This window comes from Lithobates pipiens, unplaced genomic scaffold (assembly GCF_037356315.1).
Source record: "Lithobates pipiens isolate NorthernLeopardFrog02 unplaced genomic scaffold, aLitPip1_a1.2 Scaffold_10, whole genome shotgun sequence".
NCBI lineage: Eukaryota > Metazoa > Chordata > Amphibia > Anura > Ranidae > Lithobates > Lithobates pipiens.
Window position 1 is genome coordinate 84606110 of NW_027507686.1, and position 20499 is coordinate 84626608.

Consider the following 20499-nt stretch of genomic DNA (forward strand, 5'->3'; position numbering starts at 1 on the left):
TCTTCCACATGGCTGATACGGGTCTCAGTGTCCCTCACCCGGTCCCGCAGCTTCTGGAAATCCTGTCTTAACAAAGAAATGTCCATTTGCACCTCCTCAATCTGGGATGTAAGGGATGTGCGGCATAATGTAATTGCTTCAAGAAGCCTGTCTGTGTCTCCCGCCACACGCGGCCCTCCCGGGTCCTCCGCGCCGCCATGTTCCTCCCCCTCCTCACTCACATGTCGGCGGTACTGGGACAGCCGTGCCGCCGCTGAGCGCTGAGATTTTGAGGGAGACATATGCTCCGGACTGAAGGGATGCCTGCCAGAAGTATTAAGGTGAGTATCGGTGCTGTGGTGTCACAGGATCAGCGTGGGAGACAGGATTCCTCGGCGGAGCTCCGGAGACACGCGTCCTACTCCATGCAGGTTCAGGCCACGCCCCCGTAGCTGCTGACTTTTAATAAACTGAAAAATGAGTGCAACTCCGCTTTAATGGTTTTGTTTTTTTACGTACTTGCAGTGCTTTTATAGGGATAACATTTAGAGAACTGTGTTTGTATTGCAGAGATATATTGAATATGTTTCTGTTTGTTTTTCTCAGACATACACTTGAAGTATCTTCTGACCTTTGGTATAGAATATCCATTCAGCTGAACATCTTTAATGGGTGCATGAGCAACTCCTATTGACACAACTGAGGCAAAGCCCTGGATTTCCTCTAGAACAGCCTGTGTGTACGGCATCTTTACTTTGTCATCATAGTCAAGGTTGTCTCTGTCTCCTCTATTTCTTCTCTATATTTCTCTGAAAGAGCATCTACAGTTTTATACTCATACTAAAAATATAATAAAATAAAACTGAAGGCAGCTTAGGTGTGTATTATTCAAAAAAATATATTGAATTGCAGGTGACAGAAAGTGAAAGCACCTGATTGGTGGGTTGTAACTGACAATACAGATACTTCTAGAACAAGCTACTAGATAATAAAAGATATAAAGAAGGAAACCATTTTTAGAAGACTTTACCCTGAATGTCCGGATAGGTTATCATGTAAAGCAGACTCCATTCCAGAGTGGCAGAGGTAGTTTCCATCCCAGAAAGAAAGATCTCCCACACATGAATAGGTTCTCAGCATCAAAGGTTGAATTGTGACCATCAGGGAAGTCTGCAAAATCTCCACTTACCATTCCTCGCTGTGGGGTTATCTGAGATAAACCTAATCTTCACCCTTTACGGTGGGCTCCAAAACCTTCAGGAACAGGGGAACCTAGAGGTTACCCACAATCCTGGACCTGCAACAGCACCCTGCCAGTAAAACTTTGTGGCCTTACTATCAAAAAGTACTGGATCACAGGGTCCAGCTCTCTAAAAAGACAAGCATTCGCAAGCAAAACCTTGTTTCTTCGGACACGAGGCCCAGGTACCATTCCTTTGGCCCATGAAAGGACACTCTAAACGGATCCGGTCAGCATGGCTAGTCCCAGCAAGGAAGCTTCCAGCGGAGCTTAGCACTGCAGATCTTTACTCGTGACCAACACCTTAGACACTGGGGAAAAAACTGAGGACTCCCAGTAGTGGGAGGGGTTATATAGGAAGTGCACTTCTTGCCTTAGGGTGTGCCAGTGTCCATCACCTATCAGTGGCCCTATAACCCACATAGTAACTACTATGGCTCTGTGTCCCCTGATGTATGAAAAGAAAAGCAGATTTCAACTTTTGTAGACTGTTCATTTTACAGAAATCTTAAAAGCTGAACTTTAGTCATAGAAATAGAAAGTGCTTTCTACAGCAGGTGTGCTGCCTTACTGGGAATAAAGTGCACAGTGCAGGGGGAAGCAGGGTGACATTTCAGCTCTAGAGATTACTTTTTTCATCACTGCAGCTTGCTGTTAAACTGAGTAACCTAGAAAAGCATTGCTTTGTCTGGGGGGTCCCTCTGCAACAAACTACAGCCAGTCTTTCCCTACTCATTGTGTGTGAGCACCTGTCTTCAGTAGCCCAGAGTTCAGCATAACCACTTGTTTAACGGGCACTTTCACCCACTTCCTGACCAGGCCAACATTTTAAGCTTTCAACACTGTCGCACTTTGACAACTGCACAGGCATGCAGCATTATACCCATGTGACATTTTTATCTCCCCCCCCCCCACACTAGAGCTTTCTTTTGATGGTATTTAGTCACCACAAGGTTTTGTTTTTTGTTAAACAAATGAAAGAGCAAACATTTTGAAAATCACTGATCGGTTCCCTGATTAGTGTAGCTGTCCCCTTTCACACTTGTCGGTCACTGGCTCTCCTTAAAGATGAATGCTGATTACTGGGAAGTGTGCTTATGTCTTGATCAGCCGTGTATGGACACAGCTGATCGTGTGTAAAGGGCCACTGTGATTGGCGATCACAGAGCACGCTGGGTGAGCACTGCAGCGGGCAAGGATCTTGAGGTCGTCAACAGAAGCCCTCCTAGAACTAAACGACAGCACTGTAGCCGTCATTCTGCTATAGCACGGTCGGCAAGTGGTTAGAGGTTATAGTGTCATTGATTATCTATTTTCATTCCAATTCCTATGGAGATCACCTGTCAAGAATGCCACCAAGATTTAAAAAGTTAATAGTAATCCTACCACCATTTGATGTCGATGACTGTCGCGTTGGCATCCTTTGTGGCTCAGAGTCTGCTGGGTTGCTAATAGGAATCATTTTACAAGTGCGCACCCAAAGAGAAGGCCTGGGACTCTCAGCAGAAGGAGCCTAAAGAATAGACAAATTTGTTATAGACAATTTATAGGGATACACAATAGAAAGTTATTCTACTTTAGACTAAGTCTTGTCATCAATTATATACAGTGCCATAAGAAAGGTATTCAAACCGCTTGAAATTTTTACTTTGTCATGTTACAACCAAAAAACTTAAATTGGGATTTTATGTGATAGACCAACACAAAGTGGGACATAATTAGGGGTGCAACGGATCAAAAAAACTCACGGATCGGATCGTTCCTTGGATCAGAGTCACGGATTGGATCATTTTTAGGATCAGAAAATAGTAATTGAATTTGCAGAAACCTGTGAAAATTCCACCGCCATACAGTCCCCACTGTAATATCCACAATCTCCCCCACTGTAATATTGGCTGAGCGTGGCAAGGTACGGCTGAGTACGGCAGAGCATGGCTGCGTAAGGCAGAGCATGGCTGGGTACGGCAGAGCATGGCTGCGTAAGGCAGAGCATGGCTGCATTAAGGCAGAGCATGGCTGCGTTAAGGCAGAGCATTGCAGAGTATGGCTGGGTATGTCAGAGTATCGGCAGGGTATGGCTGGGTATGGCAGAGTATTGGCAGGGGATGGCAGAGTATTGGCAGGGGATGGCAGAGTAGGCTGTCAAAGAGCAGCGCTGTGGGCACTACAGATGCAGCCCACAGTGCTGCATCCATCTGACCTCTCCCCCTCCACTGTACAGATCAGTACAGAGAGGGGAGAGAGGAACCGGCGTCATGTCATGATTTGGTTTGTCTATAAGTGATCGTTCCATCATTTGACGGAGCAATCACATTGTAAACGGCCTGGGTGAAGAAAGACGGCCGCCGCTTCGGAGCTAGGCCGAAGCCGCGGCCTTCCCTGAGACCGTGACCGGGGAGCGCTCCGCGGATCACGGCGTGTGCCGATCCGAGCGGGGTGACCCGTTTGGATCACGGATCGTTGACGATCCGTTGCACCCCTAGAAATAATTGTGAAGTGGAAGGAACACGATAAAAATGGTTTTTAACTTTTAACTTTTTTTTTACTGATACCTCCAACTAAAATCCAGTCTTGCCTTCAGACGTCACCTAATTAATAAACAGTCCACCTGTGTGCAATTTAATCTCAGCATAAATACAGCTGTTCTGTGAAGCCCTCAGAAGTTGGTTAGAGAATCTTAGTGAACAAACAGCATCATGAAGGCCAAGAAAAAGCCATAAGAAGTCTTGTTTGCGAGAAGCCATGTGGGGGACACAGAAAACATGTGAAAGATGGTGCTCTGGTCAGGAGACCAAAATTACATTTTTTGGCCTAAAAGCAAAACACTATGTGTGGCGGAAAACTAACACTGCACATCACCCTGAAAACAGCATCCCCACCATGAAATATGGTGGTGACAGCATCATGTTGTAGGAATGCTTTTCTTCAGCAGGGACAGGGAAGCTGGTCAGAGCCAGATACAGGGCAATCTTAGAAGAAAACCTGTTAAGAGTCTGCAAAAGACTTGACTGAGGCGGTGGTTCACCTTCCAGCAGAACAACTACCCTAAACCTACAGCCAGAGTTACAATAGAATGGTTTAGATCAAAGCATATACATGTGTTAGAATGACCCAAAGTCCAGACCTAAATCCAATTGATAATCTGTGGCAAGACTTGAACATTGCTGTTCACAGATGCTCTCCATCCAATCTGACAGAGCTTGAGCTATTTTGCAAAGAATGGGCAAAAAGGTCACTCTAGATGTGCAAAGCTGGTAGAGACATTCTCAAAGACTTGCAGCGAAAGGTGGTTCTACAAACTATTAACTCAGGGGGGCTGAATTAAAATCACGTTGGCCACCATTTATCATTTTACTTCTACTTTACAATTATGTGCCACTTTGTGTTGTTTTATCACAGTAAAATACATTTACGTTTTTGGTTGTAACATAACAAAATGTGGAAAATTTCAAGGGGATGAATACTTTTTCAAGGCACTGTATACACCAATGGCTGCCAACCTAGCATTCTGGAACCACCTAATTTCATTCTGCAAGCCACTCATGTTGACCTCTGCTTCACATGCAGTACAGCAGGGGTGCCCAACCAGTGTCCCGCGGAGCCCTCTGATGTGGCCCGCGACCTCCTGCTCTGGGATGGCTGGTTGGCAAGCCCAGATAGCAGGTTCTCGACCCGGCATCCCAGAGCATCAGTGTTGTGAATGAAGGTGGTGGTAGTGGAAGCAAGCGGTTGTGTAGCAGGGCCGTATAAGACGATGCTTCCTGTATAGTGTCACATCCTGTCACAGACAGAGTGATACCAAATGCACTCTTTCTGGAACAGCAACAGCTGGTGATACCCGAATTGAAGACTATTAAAGGTATGTTTAATACTATAATCTGCAGTGGTTACTGGACTGCTTTCAAACTGCACTGAGCCATAGACCTCTGTTATTTCCTATGGGTTTGGTGCGCTTTCAGAAAGTGCACAACACCTGCAGGATATAATAGAATTCTATGGCAAAGTGCAGCTAACCCCAAGAAAAGCCAGAGGTGCACTGCTCTGGGTAGACCACAGCACATCAGTGTGAAAGCAGCCTTAGGCCCCTTTCACATGATTGGTCCAACCCAATCAGACCCTCCATTCACCTCTATGGAGTGGAAAATGTAAACAGACTTGTGTCCGTTTACATCTGCATACCTTCAATCTGATCCGCTAAAAGAAAAAAAACCGAAGGTGATCTGTCCCCTTCCATTTGGGTGGATCGGAGGGCCCATAGAGTAGAGTGGGCTGTGTCCGCTCTGCATATGCGGAGTGTACATGGACCTGTCATCCGCCCACTCCACTCATTGTGGTCTGCGACTGGTTACCAAGTCACTTAAGTGGCCCTTGCTCTTCAAAAGGTTGGCCATCCCTGCAGTACAGTCTGTAGGATTAACAGCAGCCTGATTAAGTTCTAAAGGGGCACAGAATGAGTAGAAAAAAAACACCATATATTACTACATATAATCAATTCTAGTTAAAAGGACAAACAGAAGCAATTTGTTTCTTATCTCCTCAGCAGGTTCTGCAGCTTCGGCCCTGCAGAATTAACAAATTTAAGTCTGAAAAATCTAGCACCAGTCATTATACCACTTAGGATTTCCATTCATTTTTAAACACTACCATTATATCAGGGCTCGACAAACCCCGGGCGCCTGGTCGCATTTGCGCCTACAATTCGTGTCCTTGCGACTGGGGCAACGATGCTGGGGTATCCCGTCTCCATTTGGACCCCGAACTCCGCCGCGCAATTGCATCGGGCCGCGCCGGCCAGTAATTGAGGCCGCGGCTTTGCGGCCTTCTAAAATCTTTCGGTAGTCTGGCGCCATCTTGTGGTGGATGTAGAAATTACACCCTATTCCAATAATGAAGCTCCCCTGCCTGTTTTTCACTGCCTGCCCATTTCCTTCCCAAAGTGAAGAGAAGGAAGTGATTGCGGGCGTCATCTGGCGCCTTTTGCCCAACGGTGAGTGTGGTGGCTGGTAAATGGCTTCTCATTATATTATATATATATATTATTAATTTATTTATTTATTATATATATATATATATATATATATATATATATATATAATTTTTTTTTTTGTAAAAAGTAAAAAAAAAAAATTATTTCAATTAAGGGAAAAAAAAGGGGGGGGGGGCTGCAGCGCTATCTTCCCCTCACTCGTCTCCATGTCAGGCCAGGGACAGGTCCGGATCGGCGTTACCGACCTGGCTCCTAACTTTTTAAGCTGGCTCCTAGATTCCAAGCAAATTTGTCAAGCCCTGCATTATATACATGTATATATGCATACTAGTTGCAAGTACAATTCTTAACATGGTCACACAACCAATGAAGTCACCCAGAGGAGCAACGGATTCAAATGCAACTGGTGTTAAGTATATAATAAAAAGAGTAATTAAGAGAAACAATAGCTAAGACACTGGTCTAATAAAATTGTAACTTTTTTTTTTGTAAACAAACCATATCCAAACTTACACTAAAGCGGGAGTCCGCCGGGACTCCGGGTTTTTTTTTTTTTTTTTAAAGCCAGCAGCTACAAATACTGCAGCTGCTGACTTTTAAAATAGTGACACTTACCTGTCCAGCGCGCGCGCGATGTCGGCACCCGAAGCCGATCTCTAGATCGTCTTGTCGGGTGCTGCCGCCGCCATCTTGGATATGGGAATCAGGAAATGGAGCCTTTCGGCTTCATTTCCCGGTTCCCTACTGCGCATGCGCGAATCGCGCTGCGCAATAAGGATGGTCCCCACTGCCTCTGGGATCTGTGTGTTTCCCAGCAGGCAGCGGGGCACTTGCGGAAAGGGGCGGGCACTTGCAGAAAGGGGCGTAATCTACGCCCCTTTCCGCAGAGAGCTATCCCGGAAGTGGGTGCAGAATACCTGTACTGTACAGGTATCTGCACCCCCCTCCCCCCTGAAAGGTGCCAATTGTGGCACCGGAGGGGGGGAGGGTTCCGATGAGCGGAGGTCCTCTTTAGGGTGGACCTCCGCTTAAGGTACTGAGGAAGCAGCTCCTAAAGCCCCATACACACTATCAGATTATCTGCTGATTTTTGTCATCAGATTTACCAAAACCATGTAGTAGAAGGGCCTGCCTGATTGCATACACATTGAAACTCCTAATGTTTGACCTCATATTATATGGTTTTGGTAAATCTGAAGGAAAAACTCAGCAGAAAATCTGATAGTGTGTATGGGGCTTTAGACAGGGTGATCACTAACTAGGACACAGGGTATCGAAGATCACTGAACTGAATAGAGGTGAGCCGGGCTCGCCACTCACCATGCCACTATTGGCATCTTTGTGAGCTCCCTCCGTCTCTCCGCTGCAAGCCAGAACCATAGTGAGTAGTGGGTGAGAATATGTTGGGGGCTTTGAAAAAGGGGCAAAGCCCCGAAACATATATGCCCTTTGGAGTTCTGGCTTGTAGCACAGAGATAAAAAGGGAGCTCACATAGACGCCGACAGAGGCATGGTGGCCCGGTTCGCCTCCATTCAGCTCAGTGATCTTTGATAACTAGGAAAGCAGCAAGCCACACCTCATGTGTGGATGGAGGAATCTTACTTATTTCAATCTTTGAAATATATAAAATAAGAAAACTTTACACAACTAAGAAAACTGTCAACTATTCAAACTAATCTCACAATCATTCTCACCTAATTTGCACAGTGACCTCTTCATTCACTATTTCAACGGAGCTTTGGTCTGCAAAAAAAGGTAACACATTAAAGAAGAATTAAAATGTAACGTTAATCAAAAAATTAAGTCCTAAATAATACAATAAGCACGTCTTAAACTACGGGAGATGGTTCCTCAGTGCTTTGTCCTACCAATGCTCATCCCAGGTCAGCAAGCACTTTTACCATTATGTCAAAATAAATTAAGACATTACGCCACCCATCGTTTGCACAGAAAGACTTTGGGAAACCAGCAGTGGAGGCTTTTTCTTCCTGAACTAAAAGCCAAAGCCCTGCATTAAAGTGATTCTAAAAGGGTTGCGATAAAAAAAAAAAAAAGAAAAGAAAAAAAAAAAGCAGGGAGCAGATACCTGTCAAATTCAGGAATTTGCTCCCACTTCCGGGCATAGATCGCTGCACTTTCTGCTGCAAGCTACGCCATGTCCTGCCCACCACCACCACCACCACCACCACCACCACCACCACCACCACCACCACCACCACCACCACCACCACCACCACCACCACCACCACCACCACCACCACCACCACCACCACCACCACCACCACCACCCCTCCTGTCTTCTGGGACCTGTAGTGTAATGGGTCGCACTCTCGCCTAGCAGTAAAAAGGGCCACCGGTTCAAATCCCAACCATGGCACTAACTGCCTGGAGTTTGTATGTTCTCCCTGTGCCTGCGTGGGTTTCCTCTGGGTACTCCAGTTTCCTCCCACACTCCAAAGACATGCTGGTAGGTTAATTGGCTTCTGTCCAAAAATTGGCCCTAGTATATGAATGGGGACCTTGGATTGTGGGCTCCTTGAGGGTAGGGACAATTGTAGACACTCACTCAGGATGGACTGGTGTCTTTATTCAACCTCACTAACTATATAACGTGACTCAAGCATGCGTAGTAGGGAGGCAAGAGTGAAGCCGCCAACTTAATTTTTTTTTTCCCAGGTGGAACTCCGCTTTAAAGTGGTAGTAAACCCGCTATTTTTTTTTTTTTTTTTAACACCTGCAAAGCAAAAGGCATAATGAGCTAGTATGCACCGCATACTAGCTCATTATGAAATACTTACCTTAGAACGAGGCCCCGACATCTGGCCCGATCCACAGCTCCCTCGGCATTTCTTCCGGGTATCGCGGCTCCGGCGCTGTGAGTGGCCGGAGTCGCGATATAGTCACTCCCACGCATGCGCGCGGGAGATTTCATTCTGGCCGAGAATCCCCTTGTGCGCATGCGCCGCTGCAGTCAGCGGCGCATACCGAGGGGAATATCTCCTAAACCGTACAGGTTTAGGAGATTTTTTTTACCTACAGGTAAGCCTTATTATAGGCTTTCCTGTAGGTAAAAGTTAAAAAAATGAGTATAAAACCACTTTAAGCATCTCTATAAAATGGAGCCTTACTAAGACACTGTTTTCTGAGCTGGGTATAGAGCTTTAAAAGTGAATTTATCAGGTGACCACCTTTCTAGTGTCAAAATAAAGAAACCCAGGGATAACTGTACAAGCTTGTAAACCCTTACCTATGCTAAAGAACTAAATTCTTGTTGCTGCAAGGGAGACTGAACATCACCTTCACTAAGCAAAGTATGCCAAGGCACGCCAGACCTTGCCTCTTCTTGCTACAACACAACTACATCACATGAATGTGTCAATAATGCTCACATGACTGAAGATTTAAGTGAGCAAGTGGCACACACTGCTTAGTCATAAGGTACTTTTTTTCTGCTCCTGGGCAACCCTCCGATTCCAGGCCCAAACCTTACAAAAGTTCATGACTTTTGTCTGTAGTGATTGATGAGCTCCGTCCACCTCAGATATAATCTTTCTGCTGTTCAAAGATACAAAATAAGCATCTTGACTATAAAGGCTTCCACATGTAGGCTGGCAAGACCGGGCTTATTATTAGCACCAGGCTGTAGGTATAGCCTGGGATTTAGGCACTTCCAATGCTCTAAGAAAACTAGTTGAAGTGAAATCGAAGTGCCATCTCCACAAGGTGCCCGCACATGTGTCAGTATTATTAGTTTGAAGACCTAAAGTGTTCACTATATCATTGTAACGCACAGCTGTTGTGGCACTTTAGACCTGGTTATAAGTAGCACAGTAAGTCAAAGATAAACAGAAAGTGTTGTGCATAAATGATCCAATAGTATCATCACTGTTGCAGCAGCAGGGCAGATATCAGGGGTTACAGGCAGTTCTACTATAAGGGGCCCGAGCGTCCTAAGGGGCCCCACTAGCCAGGCCCGCTGCCCGTTCATCAAGACATGACATTAATCTGTCATGCACTGGCCGGGCCCCTGCGGGCCGTCCGATATTGAGAAGGAGAGAGAAGCCTCCAACGCCTTTCACTAGCAACCCCCGACCCCCCCCCCCCCCCAGTCGCACGCAATGGAAGGAGAACGGCGCTTACTAGTCTGAGCCCACCACCGCCTTTCACGAGCAGACCAGGCCCGCCGTCAGTGTGCGGGGGCAGTAGGAGGGCCCCATGGAGGAAAAGGTCAGGGAGGAGGAGCCTGCAGCGCCTGGGCTCCTGCAGCTGTGGCCCGTAGAGCCTGGTGGAGATGGGACACAGGGTCAGCTATCCCTCCTGGTACTGCTGGACAGGTGAGAGATGGGAGGACTGGTGGGTCCCAAGGTGTGTGTGACACTGCCCCCCACCTGTCCTGCTGTCCCCTATCTGTGACACTGCCCCTCCTGTCCCGCTGACCTCCTCCCATGACACCTCCTCCTCCAGTTCCGCTGTCCCCTACCTGTCCTGCTGCACCCTTTTTATCCGGCTGCCCCCTTTTCTGTGACATTTCCCCCTCCTGTCTCTCTGCCCCCCTCCTAACACACTGGCCCCCACCTGTCCCACTGCTCCCTTCCTGTCCCACTTCCCCCCTCCTGTGGTAGGAGAAGATGGGACTGGAGAAGGAAGAGGACATGGGATGGATGAATTGGGACTGGAGGTTGAATGGGATGGAGGAGGAAGAGGACATGGGATGGAGGAGATGGGAATGGAGGAGGAGGATGAGGATATGGGATGGAGGAGATGGGACTGGAGGAGGATGAGGATATGGGATGGAGGAGATGGGACTGGAGGTGGAATGGGATGGAGGAGGAAGAAGAGGACATGGGATGGAGGAGATGGGAATGGAGGAGGATGAGGATATGGGATGGAGGAGATGGGACTGGAGGAGGATGAGGATATGGGATGGAGGAGATGGGACTGGAGGAGGATGAGGATATGGGATGGAGGAGATGGGACTGGAGGAGGATGAGGATATGGGATGGAGGAGATGGGACTGGAGGAGGATGAGGATATGGGATGGAGGAGATGGGATTGCAGACAAAGGATGACATGGAATGGCCAGTGGGCGAATTTGGTGGTACAGCCCAGGGGGAGACTCTGGGGAATGTTGGTGGTCAGGCCCGGGGGGGGGGGGGGGGGCAGGCCTAAAGCTGTGTAAGGGGCCCAAAAATGTCTGATGGCTGCCCTGTGAAGCAGTTCCCTGCGCCCACTCGGGTCCCTATTTTCATCTGGCACAATAGAGATTCTTTTCTTTCTGTGTCTCTTCTGAGACGGTGTCTTTGGTATCAGTTGTGGCACAGCAGTGAAGTCATTGTTGGAAAAGTAGACAGCTGAAAATATTATGCAGACAATAAAGCCACTGATTGCAACAACCTGCACAAATCAGGAAAATCGAGACACAAAAAACACGTTTATTGAACGGACATGTGGAAAAGGGACAGTACTGTTGCTGTACTGAAGAGAAGTGAGTTTTGCAGGACATTTCCATATCAGTGTTTCAATTACAATGAAGATGTAGACAACTTGGCCATAATAAAAACATTTGCAGCTTGAGAGGTTATGTGATAAGTTGCTGATCCTGCTATACTCACTTGCTGAACATCTTCCTGGCTGCCTCCTCTATCTCCATCACACATATCATGTGCTTGCTGTCCAGATGCTGCACAAAATCTTCTGTTTTGTGGGCACATACTGGCAGAAGACGTCACACAACTGCGCAATTGTAACTTATAGTAACGCAGAGCCGTATCGTAAAAAATAGATTGGTCATGGGGGGGGGGGGGTAAATCTTCTGGGGCTGAAGAGGTTAATCTTGGTTTCATGTTCTGTTCTATGACTGAGGATAATTTTTAATGACATTCTTGTAATGATAAGGTATAGATCTACATGGATAGGAGAAGCTTTATTCTGGAGAAAGACAGACAGTGCAGAGCATAGAATTCGTCTCTTATCACACAGAACAATCTAGTAGTAGTGTGACCTCCATGTGTTATAGTGAGCCCTGAGCTCTGAGAGAAGGGGGGGGGCTGTGTGAGGAGCAGAGAGGGAAGGTCTGTGGTAAGTTGTCCCCCCTCCCTCCTAAGTACCTACTGATAAGTGAGAAATATCTTCTTCCTTCCTCCAGTCATGTGACAAGGGCATAGAATGAGTGAGAACGGGCACAGCCTTCCCTCACTTCACTTCACAGCGGTGCTCTCTATTGCCACCTGCAGGCTGGAGGGAGAAGAAAGCAGAATTCTCTCTCCAGCTATCTGTCTTCTCCTGTCAGTACATCGGGGTTGAGCGGTGCACACAGCCCGCGCATGCCCTGTGCGGCGGGGGGGGCGGTTTACTCTGATTGGCAGAGGGGGCGGGGGACGCGCTTACGCTTATTGGCGCAGGGGACAGGCGGATAACGATCATACCAGGCACACACCAGCTGACCGGCGCCATTTTCTTCTGTGTATTGAAGGCGTCTTATCGACTCTCGTCACAGAAGAGGAACAGCGCCATACAGCGGATTTTTTGGAGATTACAGGCACAGCTTTTTCATCGGAGATATAGTAAGTGTCATTAGCAGTGATGTCACCTTAGTAGTGAAATTGGGTCCAGTGTCGGGATGTGTGGGGGGGCGGGAAGAATAGAGAAGGGGAGCGGCTTGTACTGTAATGACCGGTCAGTGTTTTCTCTCCTCCTTTCTGATCCTGAGGATTCACACAGCATCAGAGCTGCCATTAGAGATCACAGAGGCCCCCAGCACCCCACCTGACAGGCTCCCCCAACACACCACTCACAGGGGCCCCCAACACACCACTGACAGGGGCCCTGAACACCCCACCTGACAGGGGCCCCCTCCTCCTCCCAGTTCTAATCTTTTCCCCAAATTCCTATAGAAAAGTGACGGCATCCTCCATGCAGTGTTTGTGTATCCCCCCCCCCATGCCTGCTATCTGCAGAGATGTGCCTGGACTGCATCCAAGCATGTGTACAGTGCTGCATGTGAGACAGAATATCACATTACATCACAATACATGACAGTGTCACATTGAGTGGTTGGGGAAGGAGGTGACAGGAGGAGCTGGTAGTGTCTGATGGTGGCAGGAGGTGAGGGGGCAGGAGGAGCTGGTGATGGTGGCACTAGCTGATGGGGGCAGGAGGAGCATGTGACAGGAGCTGGTGGTGGCAGGAGGAGCTTGGGCCGGAGTTGGTGATGTTGGTAGGAGCTGGAGGGGGCTTGTGGTGGCAGGAAGTGATGGGGCAGGAGCTGGTGTGGCAGGAGGAGCTTGCGGCAAGAGGTGATGGTGGTGGCAGGAGCTGGTTGGGGAAGGAGGCAACAGGAGAAGCTGGTAGTGTCTGATGGTGGCAGGAGGTGAGGGGGCAGGAGGAGATGGTGAACAAAATATGATGGACTATTTTTATATTGAACCTTAAAGAGGAAGTAAACCCTGATGAGTTTACTTCCTCTTTCATTCCCTGCAAAGGCAAAGCATAATGGACTACTATGCATCGCATAGTAGTCCATTATGTGTCACTTACCTGACACAGGAGCCAGCGAAGTCACCGCTGTCCCCTGTAGTCCGGCGCATCCATCTTCTCGGTGGGGTCTCGCAGCTCCGCCGCTGTCATTCGGCGCAGCTGCGATGACGTCACTCGCGCGCATGCGCACGGGAGCCGACACGCGCGGCAGCTCCGTTGTTGAAAATGCCGCGCTCAGTGCGCCTGCGCCGTCGACAGCGGTGCCTGTATTTGGGCAAATATCTCCTAAACCGTATAGGTTTAGGAGATATTTCTTGGACCTACAGATAAGCCTTAATCTAGGCTTACCTGTAGGTCAGCGTGTTGTAAGGGTTTACAACCACTTTAAATTGCATTGCTATTCAGATAGTGTACTTGTTTGTAGCCTAAATACTGAAATTTGCAATTAAAACTGTAATTTTGTAACTTTTTCAAAATGCTAGTAAAAATTTGGCTTTGCCAGTAAATTTTGGGTGTCGTGCCAGTAAATTTCAATCTGGTAGGTTGGCAACACTGGCACACACTACCCAATGGGGCACAGGGATCCCCACCTGGGGGCACACACACTACCAAGTGGGGGCACAGAAATCCCTGATGGGGGCACACACTATCCAGTAGGGGCACAGAGATCCCCCACCAGGGGGCACACATTACCCAATGGGGGCACAGAGATCCCTGCCAGGAGGGCACATACTACCCATTGGAAGCACAGTTCCCCCTTTACATGTGAATCCACAGAGTTCTCTTACACTGTAAGGGGGGACTCTGCAGACTCTGATATAAGGGAGAACTCTGGGGACTCTAACATAAGGGATGCTCTGGGAACCCTGATTTAAGGGGGAACACTGAGTACTCTGATGCATGGTGAGGACTCTGGTGTAAAGGGGAACTGTAATATAGAGGGTGCTCTGAGAACCCTGATTTGCCTCAGTGTACTCACTCAGCCACTTGATCGTTCTTATGGGTAGCGAGAGGGGACATCTCCCCCTCCAGCCACCCTCCAGTGCTTCTACCGACTTACCGCTGTGGAGAACAGATCCGCCAGGCCCGGATGTTTACCATAGAGATTTCCGGCGGACCAGATGGTCGCCAGTCTATGATTGTTTAGAGGCTGGGCACAATGTTATGACATCACACCCAGCCTCTGCATTCAAACAGCGCCGCCTCGGCTGGGAAGCTGAGATCGTTTTATTGACCCCATATCTCATTGTAAAGAGGACCGCTCATGCCATATTCCTATTACAAGGGATGTTTACATTACTTGTAATATGAATAAAAGTGATCAAAAATGTTTTTTTTTTTTTTTTTAAAGTGTCAAACTAAAAAATGTAAAGTAAAATTAACAAAATAGAAAAAAGTTAAAGTGCCCCTGTCCCCGTGTGCTCGCACGCAGAAGTGAATGCATACGCAAGTCCCGCCCACATATGAAAACGATGTTAAAACCACCCATGTGAGGTGTCACAGCAAACGCTAGAGCGAGAGTAATAATTCTAGCGATAGACCTCCTTTGTAACTCAAAACATATAACCAGTAAAAATATTTAAAGCGTTGCCTATGGGAATTTTAAAGTACCGAGGTTTGGCACCATTCCACGAGCGTGTGCAATTTTGAAGCATGACATGTTAGGTATCTATTTACTCGGCGTAACGTCATCTTTCACATTATGCAAAACAAACTGGGCTAACTTTAATGTTATGCTTTTTTAAAGCATGAAACTATATTTTTTTTCCAAAAAAAACACGTTTGATAAAAACTGTGTGAGATAAAAAGTTGCAATGACCACCATTGTATTCTCTATGATCTCTGCTAAAAAAAATCTATAATGTTTGGGGATTCTATGTAATTTTCTAGAAAAAAAATGATGACTTTTATATGAAGGAGAGAAATGTAAGAATTGGCCTGGGTGGCAAGGGGTTAAAGGAGAAGTACAGCCAAAGCTCGTTTTGCACTCCTGTGACACGTCACAGAAGTCAATCCAGGAACCCGTATCATCACAACAATGGAAGTTGGGATCCACCAGGTCCCTGGACCAACACCCAGATCAGCCTCTCAGTGAGCTGATGAAAGCCTGAGCCGAACCACTCCACCCCCTCCACAGCCCAGTGATCCAGAGAGTGAGGAGGGGGCAGAGCAGAGAGCGGTGACTGACAGTCTGAAGCTCTCTGCTCACTGAGAACCGAGGGATCAACAGTTTTTAATCGCTCAGTCCTCCATGTAGAGTGGCCGGGGGACAGATGCAGCATTCACCTAGGTAAGTATGATACTGGGAAAAACTCCCAGCATACGGGACAAGAGAAGTGGTACTGTGCAAAAAAAGAATAAGAATAACACAAACAGAATAAGAACAGATACTGAGAATTATGCCCAGCATACCCAGCCATTAAAATGACCATAGTACAGTTTAATTATATGTAAAATTTATGAAATGATATAAAATGTATTTGGCTATAGTGTTACATGGCCGAGGTATTCCCAGTCAAAGTTTTCATACTAGAAAAGTGGCAGTTGGTATGAGGTGTGTGATGTCACAGTGGGCTGCAAACCGGTTCAAACCGGACTTCAGTTGTTTCAAAACATTCCTGCACTGGGAGCTGACCGGGTCATATCGTCAGATTGTGTCTCCTGGGATTATTAGCTTTTTAATTCAAATATATTGCTATTGTACTATTATTATATATATTAGTATTATTAGTATTTAACAAATTTAGTTTATTCCAGGCACACCGGCATCAATCACCACCACCATGCCACGAGCTTCACGCCGTCCGTCCCGTGGAAGGTGATCCCATCAGGAGGGAGAAGAGTCTCCAGTTGCTCACCGGACAAGAGGACAACTTCGGAGGAGACGGGAGGAGGCAGAAAACAACCGAAGCCGTTCCCCCGGAGACAGAGCTGCACAACACCGCCCAGCACCACCGAGACCACCGGCAGTGGAGCAGCCTACCTGTTCCATTTGCCTCGGTGAGTACAATGCAGGGACCACCAGAACATTACCATGTGCTCACAGTTTCCATTCTGTTTGTATTTACAGATGGCTTATACAAACACCAACTTGTCCTCTGTGCCGAGCACTGACTTCCCCATACCAAGACCCTGCCTTCCAGATTCATCATTGGGCAAGGCTTCGTAGAAATTTGGGCATCCGAATGTTTATCCACTAATGTACCACCTTTCTCTTATTACAGGCCTCAAAAACAGCATGGGGTAACGTACAGTATACCAATATGTATGTTTTTTTTTTTTTTTTTTTTTTTAATACTTCCTGCATATAAATGTGATGAAATAATGGACCAGCAGGTAATATCAACAATATAGTAGATTGTGTAATACAATGAAAACTATAAAATGCAGCGCTGTGAAAAGAAAATTTTAGTGAAACTGGTGGGAGACTGGCACCAAAAATGCCGACAGGTAGATGTCCCTACATGGGAAGGCGATCACCAGCTGGAATGGTCTGCGGTACTCCCAATAGCATCCAGTCAGGGTTTTAAAATCATGAAAAAAACAATAAAAGAAAAAGGGCCTCCACATAGTGCATGAATCCGAGTGAAAAAAGATTTTTGTTTTATTTAAAAAATAAATAAAAATGTACAATCATCAATCATGATGGGTACATATATAGCAACAGTTGAACTGTCCTGTGGTCCCGGCCGCAACATCTACAGCGGCGCATCGATTCCCGAGCCCGCCATCAATGTACACTGTCACATACTGCCTGTGCAAGAGCTGGGCAGCGGGCTCCCTCTGACTGGCTGAATGAGTTATGTGCGTGGGCACTCGAGTCTGTGATTGGCCTGGTGGAGCTGGTAAGTGGTCACATGTGGTGGCGGGGCTGGACTTGGGGTGATCGCAGCCGCCCGGAGTCCCACCTCCCTGCCTGGCACGCTATGTTTCTCCCAACTGAGATGAGGTTTCTCTGCAATCCGCTCTTCCACCCGCCCGTCTGTCAGCCCGCCCCTCTCTGTCAGCAACCCCCCCTCTATCAGTCCCCCTCTCTCTCAGCAACCCCCCTGTCAGCCCCCTTCTGTCAGCCCACCCCTCTCTATAAGCCACCCTCCTCTGTCAGCAACCCCCCCCTCTATCAGTCCCCTCTCTGTCAGCAACCCTCCCCTTCTGTCAGCCCCCCTCTTTCTCAGCAACCCTCCTGTCAGCCCCCCCTCTGTCAGCGCCCCCTCTCTGTCAGCATCGCCCCTCTGTCAGCCCCCCTCTATGTCAGCAACCCCCCCGTCAGCCCCCCTCTGTCAGCCCGCTCCTCTCTGTAAGCCACCCTCCTCTGTCAGGAATCCCCCTCTATCAGCAACCCCCGTCAGGCCGCCCCTCTCTATAAGCCATCCCCATCTGTCAGCCCGCCCTTCTCTGTAAGCCGCCCCCCCTCTCTCTCAGCAACGCCCCCTTCTGTCAGCCCCCTTCTCTGTAAGCCACACCCCTCTGTCAGCCCGCCCCGCTCTATAAGCCATCCCCATCTGTCAGCCCACCCCTCTCTGTAAGCCACCCTCCTCTGTCAGGAACCCCCCTCTATCAGCAACCCCCGTCAGCCCGCCCCTCTCTATAAGCCATCCCCATCTGTCAGCCCACTCCCTTCTCTGTCAGCAGCCCCCCTCTCTGTCAGCCCCCCTCTCTGTCAGCCCCCCCTCTGTCAGCCCCCCCCTCTGTCAACAACCCCCCCATCAACCCCCCTTCTGTCAGCCCGCCCCTCTCTGTAAGCCACCCCGCTCTATCAGTCCCCCTCTCTGTAAGCAACCCCCCTGTCAGCCCCCTTCTGTCAGCCCACCCCTCTTTGTAAGCCACCCCCTCTGTCAGCCCGCACCTCTCTATAAGCCATCCCCATCTGTCAGCCCACCCTTCTCTGTAAGCCACCCCCTCTGTCAGTAACCCCCCCCCCCCATCAGTCCCCCTCTCTCTCAGCAACCCCCGTCAACCCCCTTCTGTCAGCCTGCCCCTCTCTATAAGCCACCTCCATCTGTCAGCCCACTCCCTTCTATGTCAGCAGCCCCCCCTCTCTGTCAGCAACCCCCATCAGCCCCCTCTGTCAGCAACCCTCCCCTTCTGTCAGCCCCCTCTCTGTCAGCAACCCCCCTTCTCTGTAAGCCACCCCTTCCTCTGTCAGCTAACCCCTCCCCTCTGTCAGCTACCTCCTCTTCTGTCAGCTACCCCCTCCTCTGTCAGCTACCCCCCTCCTCTGTCAGCTACCCCCCTCCTCTGTCAGCTACCCCCCTCCTCTGTCAGCTATCCGACCCCCCCGTCAGCTACCCCCAAACAGCATGCAAAACCCCCCTTTCTTCCCCTGCTCCAGTGGGGCTAATGTCCTGCAGCTGGGTCACACTGCACTCTCTATCTGTGCAGTTTCTCTCTCCCACCCAGCCGCCGGCGCCAATGCCACCAGACACTTTTTCAGGAGAAAGCATGGTATTACAGACTCCGCCCCTAACAGGTTCACACACATCTTTGCAGCGGCTCCTGGAAGGTAAGGTTTTTTGTCTTGCTGTAATGGAGGTATCTATTGAGGGGGCACTGGATTGCTTTGCATTTTTTTTGGTTTTTTTTGTAATTAAAAAGGTGCTTGAAAGGGTTGTAGAATGCACAGTGCCACATTGTGAAAAGTTTATATGGGGTTGGGTTCAGTAGAGCTGATTCAGGTTTTTGGATGGAGGTCCACTGCTCTACTGACACCGTCCTCTGCCCTACCGACACCGTCCTCTGCCCTACCGACACCGTCCTCTGCCCTACCGACATCGTCCTCTGCCCTACCGACACCGTCCTCTGCCCTACCGACACCGTCCTCTGCCCTAACGACAACGTCCTCTGCCCTAACGACAACGTCCTCTGCCCTACCGACAACGTCCTCTGCCCTACCGACAACGTCCTCTGCCCTACCGACAACGTCCTCTGCCCTACCGACACCGTCCTCTGCCCTACCGACATCATCCTCTGCCCTACCGACACCGTCCACTTCTCTACCGACACCGTCCACTTCTCTACCGACACCGTCCACTTCTCTACCGACACCGTCCACTTCTCTACCGACACCGTCCACTTCTCTACCGACACCGTCCACTTCTCTACCGACACCGTCCTCTGCCCTACCGACACCGTCCTCTGCCCTACCGACACCGTCCTCTGCCCTACCGACACCGTCCTCTGCCCTACCGACACCGTCCTCTGCCCTGCCGACACCTTCCTCTGCCCTACCGACACCTTCCTCTGCCCTACCGACACCTTCCTCTGCCCTACCGACACCGTCCAATGCCCTACCGACACCGTCCACTGCCCTACCGACACCGTCCACTTCTCTACCGACACCGTCCACTTCTCTACCGACACCGTCCTCTGCCCTTCCGACACCGTCCACTGCCCTACCAACACCGTCCACTTCTCTACCGACACCGTCCACTTCTCTACCAACACCGTCCACTGCTCTACCGACACCGTCCACTGCTCTACTGACACCGTCCACTGCTCTACTGACACCGTCCACTGCTCTACTGACACCGTCCACTGCTCTACTGACACCGTCCACTGCTCTACTGGTACCGTCCACTGCTCTACTGACACCGTCCACTGCTCTAATGGCACTGTCCAATGCTCTACTGACACTGTCCTCTGCCCTACTGACACCGTCCACTTCTCATATTACTACTCATATTTTAACTGACATTTCTTTTATTAATCAAATCATATTTTATGGGTACATTAATGCTTTTGTTTTATTTAACCATGTGCCTTTAAGTCCTCCACCCTACTGTTAATGCAATTTGGCCACAGCCACTGTTCACCATA

The 20499-nt window shown here is 48.8% G+C and overlaps 1 long non-coding RNA gene across 2 annotated transcripts in view; it reads right to left on the reverse strand.

Annotated features, from left to right (window-relative positions):
• LOC143941977 (uncharacterized) overlaps positions 1–20499 on the reverse strand; it is a 162815-nt gene that overhangs the window by 79825 nt on the left and 62491 nt on the right. For both annotated transcript variants that reach the window (XR_013264600.1, XR_013264606.1), the window contains exons 4-5: positions 7902–7950; positions 2606–2732 (exon numbers count right to left, since the gene is read on the reverse strand). This is a non-coding gene — a long non-coding RNA (uncharacterized LOC143941977). The remainder of the gene's footprint in view (positions 1–2605; positions 2733–7901; positions 7951–20499) is intronic.